Consider the following 18,108-nt stretch of genomic DNA (forward strand, 5'->3'; position numbering starts at 1 on the left):
TGATGATCATGGTTCATCGGCTATTTTGCTCAAAGGAATTACCCGATATTTCTCAAATGGCAAAAATTTGTCCCTTGCCTTTCATGTAAATACACTGTTCAGTCGGACATGTTCAGTTTACTAGGTGTGCAACGATACAGACAAATCTCCCAATTTATTGATACGTTACATGAGTTTTAAAATACAATTTACGAGCACACACATACACATTTTATAATTAGGATAGTGAAAGATTAAGACATTTTCGAATTAATTGATGTCCTGTGTGATGTGGGGTTCACTCAACAACTGCCAATGTTGAATTAACACCATTTAAAGTGAAGCCACACTGGATTACATCAATGATAACATCTTCGAATTTTTTAATATTTTATCATGTACAAAGCTGTTCGGGCTTTTCAAACTTCTTCTGTGCATTTTTATTTGTCATTTCTTCCATCTTTTGATTAGACGACGTGCAATCAATATCATCGGGCATGGGGGTTTTTAACGTGGGGTCTAAATAAATTTACACTAGAAACAATTCTGTTGCAATGACCTCATCAAACATTTAAACAGTTGATTCTAAACAATAGGGCATAATATATTTTGGTTCATTCTGAGGAGAAAGAATAAACATTTTCAAAAATATTTAACTAAAATCTTTTTTTTCACATTAACTGTCTTTTTTTTATTGGGTGCATTTATGAAGAAATTTGTTTCCTACATTGAGCAAAGTGAGGACAATTTTAAACAGAGTTACCTCCCTTATATCACATCTTCGTTCTCTATAAACCTGAAGATCGTAATATGAATTTCTCCTATAAAATAATATTCGTTTGTGGTTGGCTACGTCTGTTCGCTTACTTTTCATCACTGCACCAATTTTATATAGAGGCCAGTTATATATAATGTGTAGAATCGACAAATATTACCACCGCCCTTGTGAACTGCCCTTGTGCTCTATTACATAAGGCTTTATTCCTAAAGCTTTCTCATACCAATCGATTTTATATTGAAATGGCCCATGTCACGATAACATGTTCAGTCTAAGGACCAACTGAAATTCCAATCCCCACCAGTTTGATAATGTTTAATTTCTTTTTAAAAAAACCATCACATTTTGAGTGTAGATCTACAGAGATTTTCTGCTTTCCCAGACACATTTACAGCGACAGTTGCAAACCAAAAGAATTAATTCGCGCAATTGGATGCTAAATGTGACCTAACTATAGGTCTACACATAATAAACCACACATGAAGTTTAACTAACAACAAAAAAAAAACAACAAAAAAACAAAGAAAGTAGGGAGACAAACATACGGTCACTGCTGATGAAAGCAAATGATAAATTAACTTCTGTTGATCAGAAAACGGAGTTGTTACTCATTGACCAATGTATAATCTCTACAAGCCTATGCCTATATATATGAGGTCTTTTTTTCTGAAGGGGGGGGGGGCATTTTTTTTTAACATAAACGCGATTGAAAAAAATTGGAAGTGAAATTTTCATTCCGGAACATCTTATACCACTCTATACTGTATTGAATTTTGTAGAACATTTTTATTTGCTTCAGTCTTTTTGTCACCCAGATTTGAAGAGTGAAACGATTAATCTGAACGTGAGTATGTGCATCTATCCCTATTTCAAATAATTACAAACCAATAGGATTTAAAAGCCCTAACATTACAGAATAAAGGTTAAATTTAGCATTTTAGATCATAATCAATAATAAACATAAAAATATTATTGATAGGTCAAATTATTTGAACTTCGGTTAAAGTCTACGGCGGTTTCTACTGACATCCCGCGGACATCTTTATGTGTATTAAAATTGTAAATCCTGGATTACATTTCATAACAACAGAGTCGTCAAATTTCTATTGTTCGCATTCATCGTACACAATAGTGGTCATAAAACTACTGTCTTAAATATGATTACATTTACATTTAATTTTGTTTAGAAAGACAGCTCATATTTTGTGATCTATGATCTATTGATTTCAAGTTGTTCCAATGTCTTCCTGGTCATGGTAAAGTCGGGGTCATTATTTCTCCATTAATATTAGTTATGAAATTATTTCTTTTTACTTAACATAAAGACATTCAATTATTATTTTAAAACCATTTTACTTGTTATTATAAATAATCGGTAAACGACAGCTTCCACAAATTAATTGCCATTTCATAACGTGCTTAAAAGAGAAAAGCCCCTCGCGCTGTACTTTATTGTTATATTAAATTTTTAACTTCCCAACACCCACAGTAATCACTGACAATAATTATCCTTTTATCACCAGTAATTACTCCAATTTTAACGTATCATTATTATTATTTCCAACTAACGGTAACTAATCTCGCCAGATAACGGGATTGTGGTACCTGCTGATCTTCTGTTAGTTTCGTGAGATAACTGATTGCCTCAATATAAAACACCTATCAAAAAGCGCGTGGCATTACAGGGATGTGAACGCGCGTTCTATTACGAAACGCCTGATTTCTTAAAATTAGGCGGACGTGTAAATATTTATCAGTTTGCTAATTTGTTTCCCGCTAATCACCACATTAATTGTCTGCGGGGATAACTCGCGTGTCTAGCGACTTCTTAACTTCATCACACGTGCAAGTGGTCACGCGCATATGCTCCATGTTATGATTGACATGGTGGTATAAGGAAGCTGAGAAATAAACATCTGTCATTAGATTTATTGCATTTGACATTTATTAATTGGTTTGACTTCTGTTGTATTCCAGATCCTTCATCAAAAGATATTAGCAACAAAATGAATTTATAAATCTCCGCTTGTATTGTGTAATATTTCTTGATAACTTAATATGTTAGATTCTGTTTTAATTCAGGCTGAAAATTTACATTTGTTTTCTTTATCAAGAGAAATGGTATTATCGGTAAGAAATGAATAAAAAACAAATCTGCATAAGAAGGTGGTGTATTGATGGTTCCATAGTTGCATGTAAAAATACCCCTCCGACACATTTACTATTGGTTATACAAGGCTGCAGGCGAATAATAAAAGAAGGGAATCTAAACCACGCCAACGGACTCAATGACAGAACATTCGCGCTAACCATTCGGCCATCCCCCCCCCCCCCCATATATAGAAATTGAAACTGACATGCCAGTCTCAATATGACCGGTCTAATGTTTTGACAGTTTTCTTTGAGATAAACCTATCTAATTATGAAATGAAATGAAATGGGGTTTAACGTCCTACTGTTCTGCTCCTAACCTGGGCTAATGAAGACGGGCATACGCCATACAGTGTGCTATGAGGGAAATTTTGCCCGGACAGCGGCACTAGGGCCTACTCTTATATCGAATTCCAACTGCCAAGGGATCTTTTACGTGCACGCCAATGTGTACACGGGACCTCGGTTTTTCGTCCCATCCGAACGACTAGACAGCTTTCCTTGTCAGCCCCTCCGTCCTGCATCACTGACAAGGGAGAACCACGCCGGAAAATCTGGATGAACTTTCTCGGCCAATGCAGGGATCGAACACCCGACCTCCAGGCTAGCGAGCTAGCGTCTTACCCACTTAGCCACGTGATCCCCATATCTAATTATGATTACAGGTATTTTGTGCAGTCCGTGTAGGTGTATGTATCTTAATACCATCGCATGGATCGATGTAACGAAACTATTTAGCGATCTGGTGCCGTTACCTCTACAGCATCTTTCAGTATACTTTATTTTATTACAACGGCAAGTTTTATTTTTTTCAATTTTCGGGAAATAATAGTATCCTATATTTTCTGGTAACTGCATTAATGCCAGGATAAATCCCAGAAAACTACCTAAAAAGAATTTTAAAAATGAGTCTCAATAAAACTAAATTACAAATTGATCTTTTATTCATTAGAACAGACAGAAATGATGTATCACATTATATCAAACACATTAACGCCCAAATTTAGGCTAATACTGAAGGATTCGCAATTATTTGCACTGAGCGACTTAACTCATTTTTAACTCAATTTTTACACTCCATCAACAAACATTATATCACCTACATTTCATTAACGATGCCAAAAATCGGTACACAAACAAAGATCACTTCGACATTCTATTCAATCACTCTCAAGTTTTTGTATTTTTCTCTAAGGGCATAGGAGAGCGCTGGTGTTAGATTTCCACGTGCGGGAGTTGATGATTTTACCGTTAGTGAAAACAGGAATTAAAAACTGAAACTTGTTGGTCGTCAATTCACAGTTCACGTGGTGTGTTGACGTCTGCGCCTAATGAGTATAGTTTTAAAACATTCAAAGTCGATTACATTTCTGGTAAACTCGATTCACACTAGAATGTGATTTGATAGACTGTTGACGGATTAGAAGTAGATTAGCAAAAACTGTTGATTTCCCGCTCATTATCATCATCTGTGAATTGAATCGTGGAAATCAAGAGCTAAAGAGGTGAACTCCATGGAGAGATATTTAGCGTCCGATTTGTTTTGTTTTTGTCCATTAGCAATAGAAAGAGAAGTATATTTGCCAAAAGCAATTTCTAGTTTAACTTTTAAATACATCTCGATGATGTGGGTACGGCCGTGTTTTCCATATATTCTCAGTATATTTGATCTGCTATATACGTTAGGCATACTTTCTGCTTACCTCTTAATTGTTTTGAGTTAAAGACATTATGAATCTCACCAAGAAAATAAATATAATTAATTCTGAAAAATAGCATATTCAAAATAACCTGAAACTACCGAAATTTGAAACTTCAAGACAGTGACCTACTTGTATGTAATACGAATGTTCATTAAACTCCATGAAAACTACTAAAGATCTGTACTACTCGTAAATTGAATTTTCATACATCTGTATACCAACAATACTATGGAAGACCTGTCTCATTTTTTGCCTACAGTTAAATTTTAAAGTCCCTTGACGTTATATTTGAAAATTAGATTTTTAACAACTGGCAAATACCTTAAAGGCACTAAACCTGACAAAGAATCTCTGAGATATGTATTGGCTTGTATATAATTCTGTCAATAAATAAAAGGCATCAATTTCTTCCTCGCATTAATATCAGTAATTGCTGAGAAATAATCACTTGTATCCACTGTAATATAGATTATATTACCCTCTGCTGTGTTGCAAAAATATAAAGAACAAGACTGTCAGGAAATCGATAGATGCACAGAAGTACATGTGAAGGGCTCGCCAGGTACGGTAGTAATTTCCACCTTAATGATAATCAAATCACTACGTGTCTAATCCACCTGTTTAGTTCAGGTAATAAGGACGTCATAAAATGTCTATTTGTCGTGTTTCAGGTATAAAGTAGAAGTTTTATCACTATATGGAGTAAACATACTTGATTTAATAAAGTAGAAAGTAAACAGAATATTATAATATCTTAGTATTAATGATACTTTTAGATCTGTACAATGGCTTTCATTTCAATTTGTGATTTACAGTTGTTAAAGTGACATTGTTTACAAAAGGACGAATTCTTTTGGCTGTGCGACCCGCTCCGCACTACTCAACTAAATTTGCAATGGCACCAAGTGAACACCCCCACATTATACAATAGTGCAACAAAATAAATGAGAATTTGTAAGATGTCAAAGGCGAATCCTAGGACAGAATTTGGGGAACTTTTATTAAAAATAACAAAGTATCTATGTCAAACAATAACGAAATATTTACTGAACATGTGTGTTTGACATGGGCAAATGACCCCTTTCCCATCAGTTTGTGATGACCAAAAGAGCGGACCATAATGCTATAAATTTTTTTCTCCTGACTCGGCTTGACGCCAAGCAAATCTGAATCTACCCTTTCTGAATTAAACTTTATTATGTTAAGAACATGTTTTCTATCTTTTTTTGTAAGACATGGTGATCTATAACAACGAAAAATAAAACTTGGTAGAATTGACAACTTTTTGAAGAATTAAGCAAACGATATATATTTTTGATCATTTTTTTATTTCAAACTATCCATGAAGTATTAAACCCTGCCAGGTCCATCAACTCCATATATTTCTAGGCGTTGTGCCTTTATAAAAAAATATATCGTATTTTACACACAAAAAAGAGAGCACAAGAATCAAACTGAGAACCCATTTTTTTCTTTCAAGATATCGTGGGATAGCTATTTCTGATATAAAACATAGCGGAGGTTCCATAAAGCTGTTAAAATTCCCTTTATAGAGCAATTTACGCCATTACCGAAACGAATACTAAATTCTCCCTACCGCCAGAGTAGCAAATTATTCTATTGGCTAACAAGTTAGAGGTGGGCGGAGCTAAAAAGGGTGGGGCTGGACTATAGAATGTCAGGCTGAACAGAGTAACATAAGTCTCTAATCGAGGGCTGTTTATTGATAAGAACCTTACAACACTTAGCAAGCTGGTTTTTATTCGTGTAGCCGTATCGGCATTTGTCCAACATATTGTTAACGTACCCGACTCACCCCACGTCAAAGCCGCGTTTCCTTTACGTGAACACCGTTAACAAGCAATGGACAACTGACAACAATTCCCATATCGCGCGAAACGCACGTGCCTCCTCAACGTAATTCAGCCCGCGTGCGCAGATACATACATTGGCAGATATATCAGTTTCTTGTGAATACTTATTGTAAACAACGTAGAGTTAGGAAAATGATGTTAAGATGTTGAGATGATTTCTTCAGTGATGTAGCTGAGAAAGTATGATCGTGAGAGAAAAGGTTTATTTAGAATCTCTAAGATTGTATATTATCTCTTCTCGTTACATTATTATAAACAGCTTAAAGTATATTATTGTTTATATATAATCATATGTAACGGTGAAAATCGTGTAATGTCCTATATATTGATATTGTATGCCGTAAGCTTGTTTATTTTTATTACATTTTTCTGCATATTTTTGTAATATACGGACAGATTTTCACGTTGTAGCACGTGCAATGGGAGTAACGTCGAATGAAATAACGGTTATACTCTGGGAAATAAAAGTTCATAATATTATATGGTAGGTATTACCACCTACTCCCTCTTTTGATTGCGACAATAGGTAACCGCAGTCGATTAAAATCGAAGAACAAAGTAAAAATGTAATGAGCGAATCGGAAGAAAATATAAATAGAATAACAAAAATGTACTATACAGTTCCCTGTAAAAATTCCCCACGAAACATAAACTGCGAATAACGGTTACATTGGTATTTCAAAAGTTCCTCCGAAGGATAAATGTATACCAATAACTGTGAACAACGGTTACTTTAATATTCAATACCATTTCTTTTCGCCTCTTCCGATATACTGTATTCTTTATCTAAAACTTGACAGTTGTTTGCAATTTTCATTTCGGAAGATAAAGCGAAAGTTGGTCTGTTTACATAATTTTAGTTTCGTATTATTTTTAATTTTTTTTTAGCTGAACACAAAATCAGTAAAATTTTAATTGTTATTAATATTTACTTCGCAAAACAAATCAACTTCATTAAATCGGCAATTTTATTTTTCACCCAAAAACAAAGAAATCTAGTGGTTTTGAAACCATTTTCTTTGTATCTTACATATAGCTCATTGTCTTCAACGGACTGAATAGCAATCACCACACTGTTTGTCAAAGACAATCAAAAATCAGAACGAAGCATGCATTCATTTTGTAAAGAATATAGTAATATAATGACCACAAAATAAACCGTTTGGTATAATTCTCACAATAAAAATCCCATCTCTTTTTTTTAACTATCGTTTGGGTATACGAATCCAATAGTATATTTTTATATTTATCATTTGGAAAATGTATTATTTTAAACATTCCCCGACATCTAATTCTTGATTTCCAGTTCATATACAAACATCCAATAACAAAACTTGAAGATAAAAGAAGATATTTTTATATATAATATACCTGGAAGGGGAACGAGTTCTTAATGCACCTTATGGCTATTAAAGGTATATAATTATCTATACGCTACATTTACAATAAATGGATCTCGCCCCTAGTTAAGCTATTACAGTCTAATACAAAGACACGCTTTAACAATTATCTTAATAAAGCCTTTTCTTTGTGTAGATCAAGCAAGAACATATGGCCAGGAATTAAGAAATAGAAACTAGTCAATGATTCTTTTATGACATGTTACAACGTAAAGAAAGCGAGTGATAAAGAGAGAACATTTGCAATCGAATTAACCAAATTACAGTTTATGAAAGACATTTGTTTCACGGTAATTTTGATTAAACAAAATTTTATCTATGAGCAAAACCGCTGTAATATTATTCTTTAGAGTCAATAGAAAGTATTTTCCATACAGATTGATTCAATTGTTACAGGTATTGACCGCCTTTCCACGAATATCGAAAAAAAGGGAATAAAATTAAACTGAAAATAAAAATGGTGCAAAAAAAGAAATTAATGAAATATAAAATGAATGTAAATGTAATTATGAACATTTAATTAAAAATTATTCAAAATATAACTGAAAATGAATGAGCGATTATTTGAAACTGAATGAAATACACGTAAATTCGCGTCTATTCGTCATTTGAGGGATTTCGCTTCTCATGCAAAGTAAGTTTAATGTCTAAAAGGAACAGGCGCCCAAAAACGGTTAAATTTGGCTTAGTATGACAAATATGTGACGAATTGAAAATATCGCATCAGTTGACACCCTGTACAACCTATGTGAGCAAGCCAGCGCCACCTATATAAGAGATGGGTAATTGTTTTGGTGTGACTCCTTAATTCGATTAACGCCAACAAGCAGGGAGAATATCTATACTGTTTATAGTTTGGTTTTCTTTTCTTAATTAAATGTTGAATAATAAATTTGAGTAAACTTTAGCGCGTATTAAGCCGTAAAATAATAACCGTTGTCCGACGGGTGCAAATGGCCATTCGCGGCTCTAAAGAAATCAAAAAGACAACAGAATTCACGCTTTAAAATAATTTGAAAATTTCCAGGAAAAAATAAAGCCTACATAACTGGTGATATTCCAAATAATTGTGTAGTTCACAAGAGAAACCAACCCATCGTCACAATAATATCTGTTGGTGCAGATGAGTTGGATTTTAAACTCCATTCCATTTTCATCTCACTGGGAAAAAAATCCTTACCCAAGGGGCTAAGACATACTGGCCAAATTGACGACTGTCTTTGAACTAAAGGTGCTTTAATAGCAAATATTGTCTGTTTATTTTATGGATTAGGATCGAACACACAAAAAGTTTAATTTATTGCATATTTTGTTTTAATGATTTGCAATGTCTGTGAGTTGCATCGTTAATAAAGATACAGATTTAAATCTGATATTAATACTTCGTGGTAACTTTTTTTCACAACGTGGTTGCTTCTGCACATATCTAACAAAAATGGCTCCGTTTGGGAATACTTCAGACATAACTGACATTAAAAATAACTGCATGACACAGGAATACATGACAAAAAATTTAGTGTCTAGTGGAACCTATACCCTTAACGGTTCAGAATGAGTAATTCTTAACTGTTCGTTCTTACTCAGCATATTTAATCCTTAATACAAACTATCCTACAACACTATTTCGTTATCTTTCGAAGAATTAAGCACTCCCTTGGGGACTGGGTCTTCCAGACGTATAAAAAGATCACGATCAAGCAATAAACAAGATATTCTATAGAATGTCACAGTTTGATCTGCAAGCACTAGTTTTATAATTTAAGAAGCTTTTAAGAAGAATAGAGCATTTTTCTTTTTAAAAAAACCCAAAGCTAAATGAATTAAGAGATTAAGAGGAAACTTACAAAAAAAACCGTATGATATTATTATAACGACTCGGCGAATATTGATTGACTCGACTCTACATTAGCCTGGCACCCTTTTAAATCGGCTTTACCTGATGGAGTACAAAGATAAATTTTGAAAGAGAAATAAAGTTGGAGATCTATATTTAATATATGATTTGACTGATACATAGTCAAAGATAAGACAATTCTTCAGTTGGATTCCTCAAGTACTGCCCCCAATCTTGCAGAAGATCAACCTATACCTAGCTCAAGTTCGCTCCACAGCTCAGACAGTTCAACGCCAAGCTGCAAGGTTCCTTTCTGGTGACTATATACATGTATACAAATCAAGAGAAGAAGGTTGCGTCACAAAGATGTCAAGGACCCAGATCATCGCAACAAGATTGACGAAAGATCAGGGGCGTACATAACGATTTTGTTTGGGGGGGGGGGGGGTGTTTAGCGAAAATGCGACCGACTGATGCCCATACCCCTAGTACGAGTGACGCAACCAGGAACCGAGCACCACAGGTGCGAGTTTTGTAGGGGCCATGTGAAGTAGCGGATCTAGATAGGGGTGGGGGGTGTCCAAATCTAGGGCGCCACCTCAGCCACAATCCCACCCCACAATGAATGTCAACAAAATACTGGCTATAACATTAAGCGTCCCGGTAGAACATAGATGGTATTGTATATAATTATATAGTTGTTTGCCGATCGTTGTCTCGCTGGAAAGCAGTTTTATTTAAGTTGACATAAAGTTTATGTCATACATGATTGTGCCTATAACACTGAGCAACCTGAGAAAATTTTGAAAAATTGAGTCAATATCTTGGCATTTGAGGTCATTGCTGGGAGAAATTCTTGTGGACGAGGGGGCCAGCAATGTGAGTCAATTAGACAAAATCTCGAGATCTGCCCCTGCCAATTCCGCCTGTTTTGCAAGAGTTGACAGAACTTTTGTATAGTCTGACGCCCCACGACCCACACACCAGTGCCAGTGGTACTACTAACATAACTAGGCAGTTCAGTATAAACGTGAATATGATAGTGCTGAGACAGTATAAGACAACAGAGGAGTGGAAGAATGATGTTATAATGGAATCGAGCGCCGCAGGCGCGAAAAAATTTGAGATGTGTAACCGAGCTTTTAATTTTTAGAACTGGGCCTGACAATTTTAGTCAATGTCATGGCAAATGGATCCAAATTCTCGTTAACGAGAGGATAAGAAATGGGACAGAATCTTGAGGCCTATCTGTCAATGTCGCCTGTTTTGTGAGAGTAGAACTAACAATTCTACAGTCTTTTGACCCACGACTCACTCACTAGTGGTCCTACTAACTGGGCGATTCACTGTAACTGTGAATATGATAGTGATGAGTTGAAGAATGATGGCATAATGGAATTGAGCGCCGATATGTAACTGGGCTTTTAAATTTTGAGGACTGGGCCTGAGGGCACTTTACCTCAATGGGGCGCTTACTTGGTCTCTGAAATGCCCTGGACTTTGTGGAGAGATTTTGCAGAATTCTGATGGTCAGAAAACACCCCATTAATTCATTTAGTCTGAGACCGACTGTGGTGAGGTTTTTTTTTTTTGAGACCGACTATTTTTTTGCCATGGGGTGAAAAACATTTTTTTCAAACATGATAAGTCGACAAGGTTATTTTATACTAAAGTTTTGCGTGAGTAGAGTGACGTGTGCAGTGAGCATTTATTTTGATACCGACTGTTCATATCTTACGACCGACTGCACTGATTTTGCGACCGACTTTGAGATCTATTCTGGCATTATTTGTTTACCTCATTAATTCTTTAAGACGGCGATGCATAATTTTGAGACCGACTGCAGTGACTGCACTTATTTTGAGACCGACTATTTTTCTCCCTGGGGGAAATTTTGTTCTTAGACCTACATACTCACAACAGAATAAGAGTGAAACACATTAAGTTGACAAGGTTATTTTATTCTAAAGTTTTGCGTGAGTAGCGTGGCGTGTGCAGTCAGCACTTATTTTGACACCGACTGTTTTATTTTGCGACCGACTGCACTGATTTTGCGACTGCTCTTATTTTGCGACCGACTGCACTGATTTTGCTACCGACTATTTTTTTTCCTGGGGGGGGGGGGGTGTACCCCCCACACACCCCACATTTACGCCCCTGCGAAAGATGATCCGTCTCACTTTCTTCTACAAAGTGGTTGAGGGGCTGGCGCAAGCTATCACTTGTCATGACTATTTAACTCCCATTAAACCTAAACTTAATTCAGACTTATAGAGAAAAACATCATACACAATTAAGTAACTAACAATTCTATATGTCTTAAAACAGTGCGATGTAAAACTGAACTTTGCCATAATGAAGCCATAAAGAAAATATATCTAATGTGTAAGCTTGATTTTGCGCTATATCCTTGCAATTATTGTCTTGACAGAAGTTTTAGCTTGTTCTTGTATATCCTTACAATTGTCCTGTTTAAGTGTTAAAAGGGGCTAAATCACTAATATTTGGGACCTAGAAATTGACTCAAATGGTTCGCAACGCATAATAATGTACATGTATTATGAATGTATATAAACTGATTTACATTCAATCGTTTCTGTTTTTACTGTAATTTCTAATCAGTTATGTTCGGCGGAATACGCCAGAAGTCTCAATCGAATGGTAATCTCTAGCGCCTGGTTATTCCATTCTGTACCGATATTATTTATGGGGCATGCACTCCAGATAAAAAATGGCGTCACCGTTTGACATGACTTGTGGAATATGTCTAGCCTCGTTCTCGAGTCCCTTGTTACAAATGGCGTTGAAACGGCATTATGGTACACGATTCGTGTACCTATATATGGTAAAATGTTTATTTTGTCTTAAATATTGAATATCAGAAGCCCATTCTTTCCCGGTAAGACCACAACATCAATGTTGATTAAAATTGACAAAAAATTCGTGTTTTCAACGTCGAAGACTTTGGGTGATATTGAGTTAGAGACTTGGTTACTTTACATGACTACAGTCAAATATTGCAGCCCCGAATGGAATTTAGGACGTGCGTCTCGTCCCGTATTTTTTAAATCAATGTCGCCGGTAAATACAACCCCGATTAACCAGCCAGTATTTAATTTCAGCCATTCAGATCTAGTTAGTGAAGAATGAATGGTGATAGCTTCCTTGGTCAAGTGATTTCCGATAATGTCTGCCTGTATACTTTTAATGGAATTGACATATTGAAAGACCCAGTAAGCAGGTAAAAATACAAATAAGTATAGTTCTCACGATGACAACAGTTTACCATTTTTGTTTTTGATTTCATTACTCCCTACTTGTAACTTCTGAGGCGAAAACATGCCAATTGTTACCACCCAAATTGGTAGGTTACCTGGAACACTCTGGCTACACTCGCAAATTGGAAATAATTGGAAATAATATTTCATTTTTATTATTATTTCCTCTCGAGCTTTCGCGCAGTAGCCCTATAGGAGCAATCGGCGCTTCTGCTTTAATGACCACGTCAAGTCACGCTATGTTGTACTAATATATCGAACAACAGGTATAAAGGCTGCATTTAATCCCAATCTTCCGGCGAGAAGAAAAGAAACGAAATTTGTAAGCTACAGTTATCACGGATAGAAAGCTACCCATGTTTTAATGAATTAAAAACCTCATTTATAATGGCAGGCTTAATTGCCGGAAAGAAAGCAAACTAAAACGAATAAATAGGGATTATCTTACAATAACGTCTGCAAAATCGGCCGTTATTGAATTTACGTATTAAGCGTTTTCTATTTATCAATTTAATAATGTCTTAATATGATTGAAGCTTTTAGAGACGGCGAATGTATATTAATTATTATGGGATTAACTGGAAACAATAGGTGCAGATCATGAATTAATTGTTTTAAGCCTATAGGAAGATCAACTCGCCAATTATCTCTTCTTTTCAAAGCGACATTCCATCTTTTGAATTCCACTCAAATACATTTTTATGTACCAATTTTCTTTAAGGTGAATACAATTAAACATCAAAGTAAACGAATAACTAACCGCTCGTAAATTTGAATCCCCTTGGTGCTAGTGAGGATAAACTTTTATACATGTGTGAATATGTTCTCAACCAGCGTCCGTCGGTCCAACAAAATTCTTGTAAATGCATAAAAATGGAATAAAATGAAATGGGGTTTAACGTCCTACTGCTCTGCTCCGACTGGGCTAATGAAGACGGGCATACGTCATACAATGTGCTGTGTGGGGGATTTTGCCCGGGCAGCGGCACTATGGTCTACTCTTATATCGAATTCCAACCGGGACCTCGGTTTTTCGTCCCATCCGAACGACTAGACAGTTGTCCTTGTCAGGCCCACCTGACAAGGGGAACCACGCCTGAAAATCCTGATGAACTTTCTCGGCCAATGCGGGGATCGAACACGCGACCTCCAGACTAGCGAGTCACGTCTTATCCACTTAGCAACCGTGGCCCCCCCCCCCCTGGTAAATGCTCTGCAGGTTAAGAGTTTTTGTGGTTGTGTTTTCAAGTTAAGGTGACTGTATGATGGATGATAATAACGATAGGGTTGCATGAGAGAATGATAACGGTTGTGTGATAGATGATAATAAAGGTGATGACTGTGTGACCGATGATAAGGTAATAGTGCTACAGATGATAACAAATGTGAAGGCAGCGTGCATGGCAGATGATATTAAAGATGAAGATTTTGTTGATTCTCATAACAAAGGTAAAGATTGTATGATTGATATTAATAAAGTTAATAAAGGTGAAGATTGTGTGCCTGCTGTTAATAAAGGTGACGATTGTATGCCAGGTGTATATAAAGATAAAGTTCTATGGTTGTATGTTAATAAAGGTTAAGGTTGTGCGAACCCTGATAATAAAGGAGAAGTTTATGTGACTGCTAGTAAAAAAGGTGGATTTTGTATAACTGAAAATATCACAGATGCTAGGAGATATTTTGAACTATTTATCAACTAACTGATCTCAACATGTTGATATAAAACAACTCTATTCTGCTTGATAAAGATACCTGTAAAAGTATTGAACGTTGCATGAAATAAACCAAGAAGTAGTAAATCCATAAAGTTGTGTTATTATGAATAGTATACTTCTACTTCTAAATGTCATTTACGGATATTAGACTCTATATATATATTGTCATAAAGAATCATATTACGAGCTTCATTCGATCTGAAAATAAAAAGCTTGAATTTAGAATCGAATCTGGCAAAATCAATTTCCACCACAATACACGAGGCAGGAATGCTATTGTATGTATGGCGATTGACATCATGCATTTGGGTATTTAGTTATCTACAAAACAGAAGAGTTATGTATATTTGTATCTATAAAAATAAAATATACTCTACTTAAAGTGTTATTAACACCACTTGCCGACTAACTGTCTTGTGATCAGATAAGCTGATAAACCTTATATTTAATACACGAACATTCATAAATCAGTATGCTAATGCATATTACACATGTTGTTTATTGATATTTGCATACTGTGAAGTGTTATTCTTAGAACGAAACAATATCTACATATTGGCGACGCAATGATGTAAAGCTACACGATGTATAAAATATCAGCAATGTTATATCATGCAGTCGTTCCGGCAATGCCCCTCCTTCAGGTAAAATATTTTGCATTAAATGCTAAAAAAGTAGACTCAACTTCATTAAGACAGTCATTATCAATTGTAATCTATGGAATCGTTTAACTATAACCTGCATAAAGGCATAGTATCCCAGATTAAAAGGCAAATATAGACTTCCAGACGATACACAATAACAGTCACATTGGTCCAAAAATTATTCAGTTCGATTAGTCTTAATAGAAGTTATGGCCACCCAGAGTGCAGATTCCATTGATTTCATATCAGCATATTTTATTTAATCTACGAACACCTAGCATCTAATATACGTATTTTGTTTAACGGTTTAGACTACTATTTAAAGTAAACTTGTTGGTTGTATGAACTTCCAAATTTAGAAATGATATGACACCTGACACTAAGGTTTACTAGAGCGATAGTTTCGACCTGGATTTCTGAAACCGATATTCGATGCTATAAAACTCTTGGGATCTACGACCACTAACCAAGCGGTCGAAATACAACACTACACATATTTCAAACAAATCTATGTTAACCGAGCTGGGGGGGGGGGGGGGGTGGCTGAATGGTTAGCACGTGCGTGCTGTATCATAAAGTCTGTCATTGAGTCAACTAGCGTGGTTTCGAGTAGGGTCGCCTGTCCAACCTCGTGGGTTTTCTCCGGGTCCTCCAGTTTCCCCCCACTGCTAAAGACCCCTACGCGCAAGCGAATTATGGAAATAAAATTGAACCATATGTTAGTCCCGAAATGACCTAGTTTGTGTCGAGTGGACGTTAAACCTCATTTCTCTCTCTCTCTCTCTATGTTAACTGAGCTGGATTTCTGAAACCGATGCTATAAAACCCTCAGGACTTATGACCACTAACCCAGTGGTCGAAATACAACATATTTCAAGCAAAACTATGTTAACCGACATTAAGTCTGAAATCACCATGTTTCAGTTTATACCTAGGGATTGTGTCTTGACGTAAATCCGCGCCCAGGTTAATAAACACGAGAGTCAAAAGTATTAAGGCAAAGCAATAAATAAATTAAGAAACAGATACTTTCTGCGACTTCACGGTTCATTTATTTTCCAGCTTTTTAAAACACCGAAGAATGAATATTGGTTTCTTCTATTTGTTCTTGTTGTCTTGTAGCTTGCGAGCATTAAGAGATTAACTTGCTGATTCTTTAAGACACTTCCTATAATAACCATTTTGTTAATAATACGCCCAACTCTATCATCCGTAAACACAAAACTTTACAATGTTTCAATTCGACCATATGCCATGTGTAATTTCCGTTTTTATTTCTTAACCTCATTTCCGCTCCTTCGTGCAGTTGGGAGTGATCGCCCTTAAGGTGATCTTTTGTAAAAGAAACAACTGCATGCAACTGAATAATGGCTTAAATCATGTGTAAATGTATATTAGAATTCTCTACACGCTTCAGCGCGTGTGTGATTTTATCAATATTAACTTCTTTTTTTGTTGAAAACCACTTTTAATTCCTTTAATTGATAGCATCTTGCATGTTTGAGCGGCGTTTCTTTAAATGAAGTTCTGGTATTGTCCAAAAAGAAAATCGGTAGCTAATTATGTCGACTGTAGTTAAAAAGGTTATGTTTATTATTGGGGGGATTAGATTATGATTTATGACCCTTGTTTGACATCTTTAGTTATTATGAGCAATTAGAGACAGAGAATAGAAAATATATTGACAAGGTCACGGGAGTTATTAATCAATAACGGAAGAACTAATCACAATATGTTGTAATAAAACCTTGAAAAGCTTACATTATTATGAAATTCGGTTCACAATTAGCGATTTCAAAAATAGAAAGAGGCAGATGGAACCACCGCCATGGTATTAGACTACGCATGCCCTGTATGTTAGGAAAGAAAGGGATGCATTTTCTCGTCAACACAACATACAATTATTTTCATTTTGTGATTACTTGTACCTTGCTTTGGGGCGAAGATGGTTCGGATAGCAGCGGTTCCAAATCTGGGGCGCCGTCCACAATCCCACCCACAATGAATGTCAACAAAATGCGTAATAAAATGCAAAAAATAGAGACTTTTAGCAAGCATAAATTCCTGGTCCATATCTCGTATCCGCATCGATTTTGCGCGTGACATCATTAGTGTGTGTGTGTGTATTTACGTGATACGGCACACGCAAACGGCAGCACGTATCGAACAGTTTTGTCTTTTCACAGTCTTTTTTTTCTACTTTTAGACGCTGAAATTTTGTTTCATAGCGTTTTTATGAATCTATGTGTATCCGAGAACACTAAGGTATATATTTGATGTGATTTTAACCATGATAAAGACTGGAATTTAATCATTATTTTTGATGAGTTTTTCTCAGTATTTTCAACATCTGCCAAAACTCTAAAACTACACTGACGCAACGTATCACGTGACGATACGGATACGCGATACGGATGGGAAAAATTCCGCTTGCCAAAAGTCTCTAACACTGAGCGCCCCGGCGGTAGAACATAGATCTATTGACTATATAGTAGTTTGCCGATCTTTATCTCGCCGCAAAGCAGTTTTATACAAGTTAACATAAAGTTCATGTAATATTATGGTTGGTATTCAGTTTGTTATTATTTTTGGTGACGCTTAGGGGCACCTACTTGCTCCCACCCCACCGCGCCTTGTAAAGAATATCTTTAAAAAGCTGTAGATCATGCCCAAAGTAAGTGATAAGTGATAACGATTCTAAAACCAGATAAAAGTTTTCTGAAGTTGTGTGGATTTTATGTGCGTTAAA

Source organism: Patella vulgata, chromosome 3, assembly GCF_932274485.2.
Source record: "Patella vulgata chromosome 3, xgPatVulg1.2, whole genome shotgun sequence".
NCBI lineage: Eukaryota > Metazoa > Mollusca > Gastropoda > Patellidae > Patella > Patella vulgata.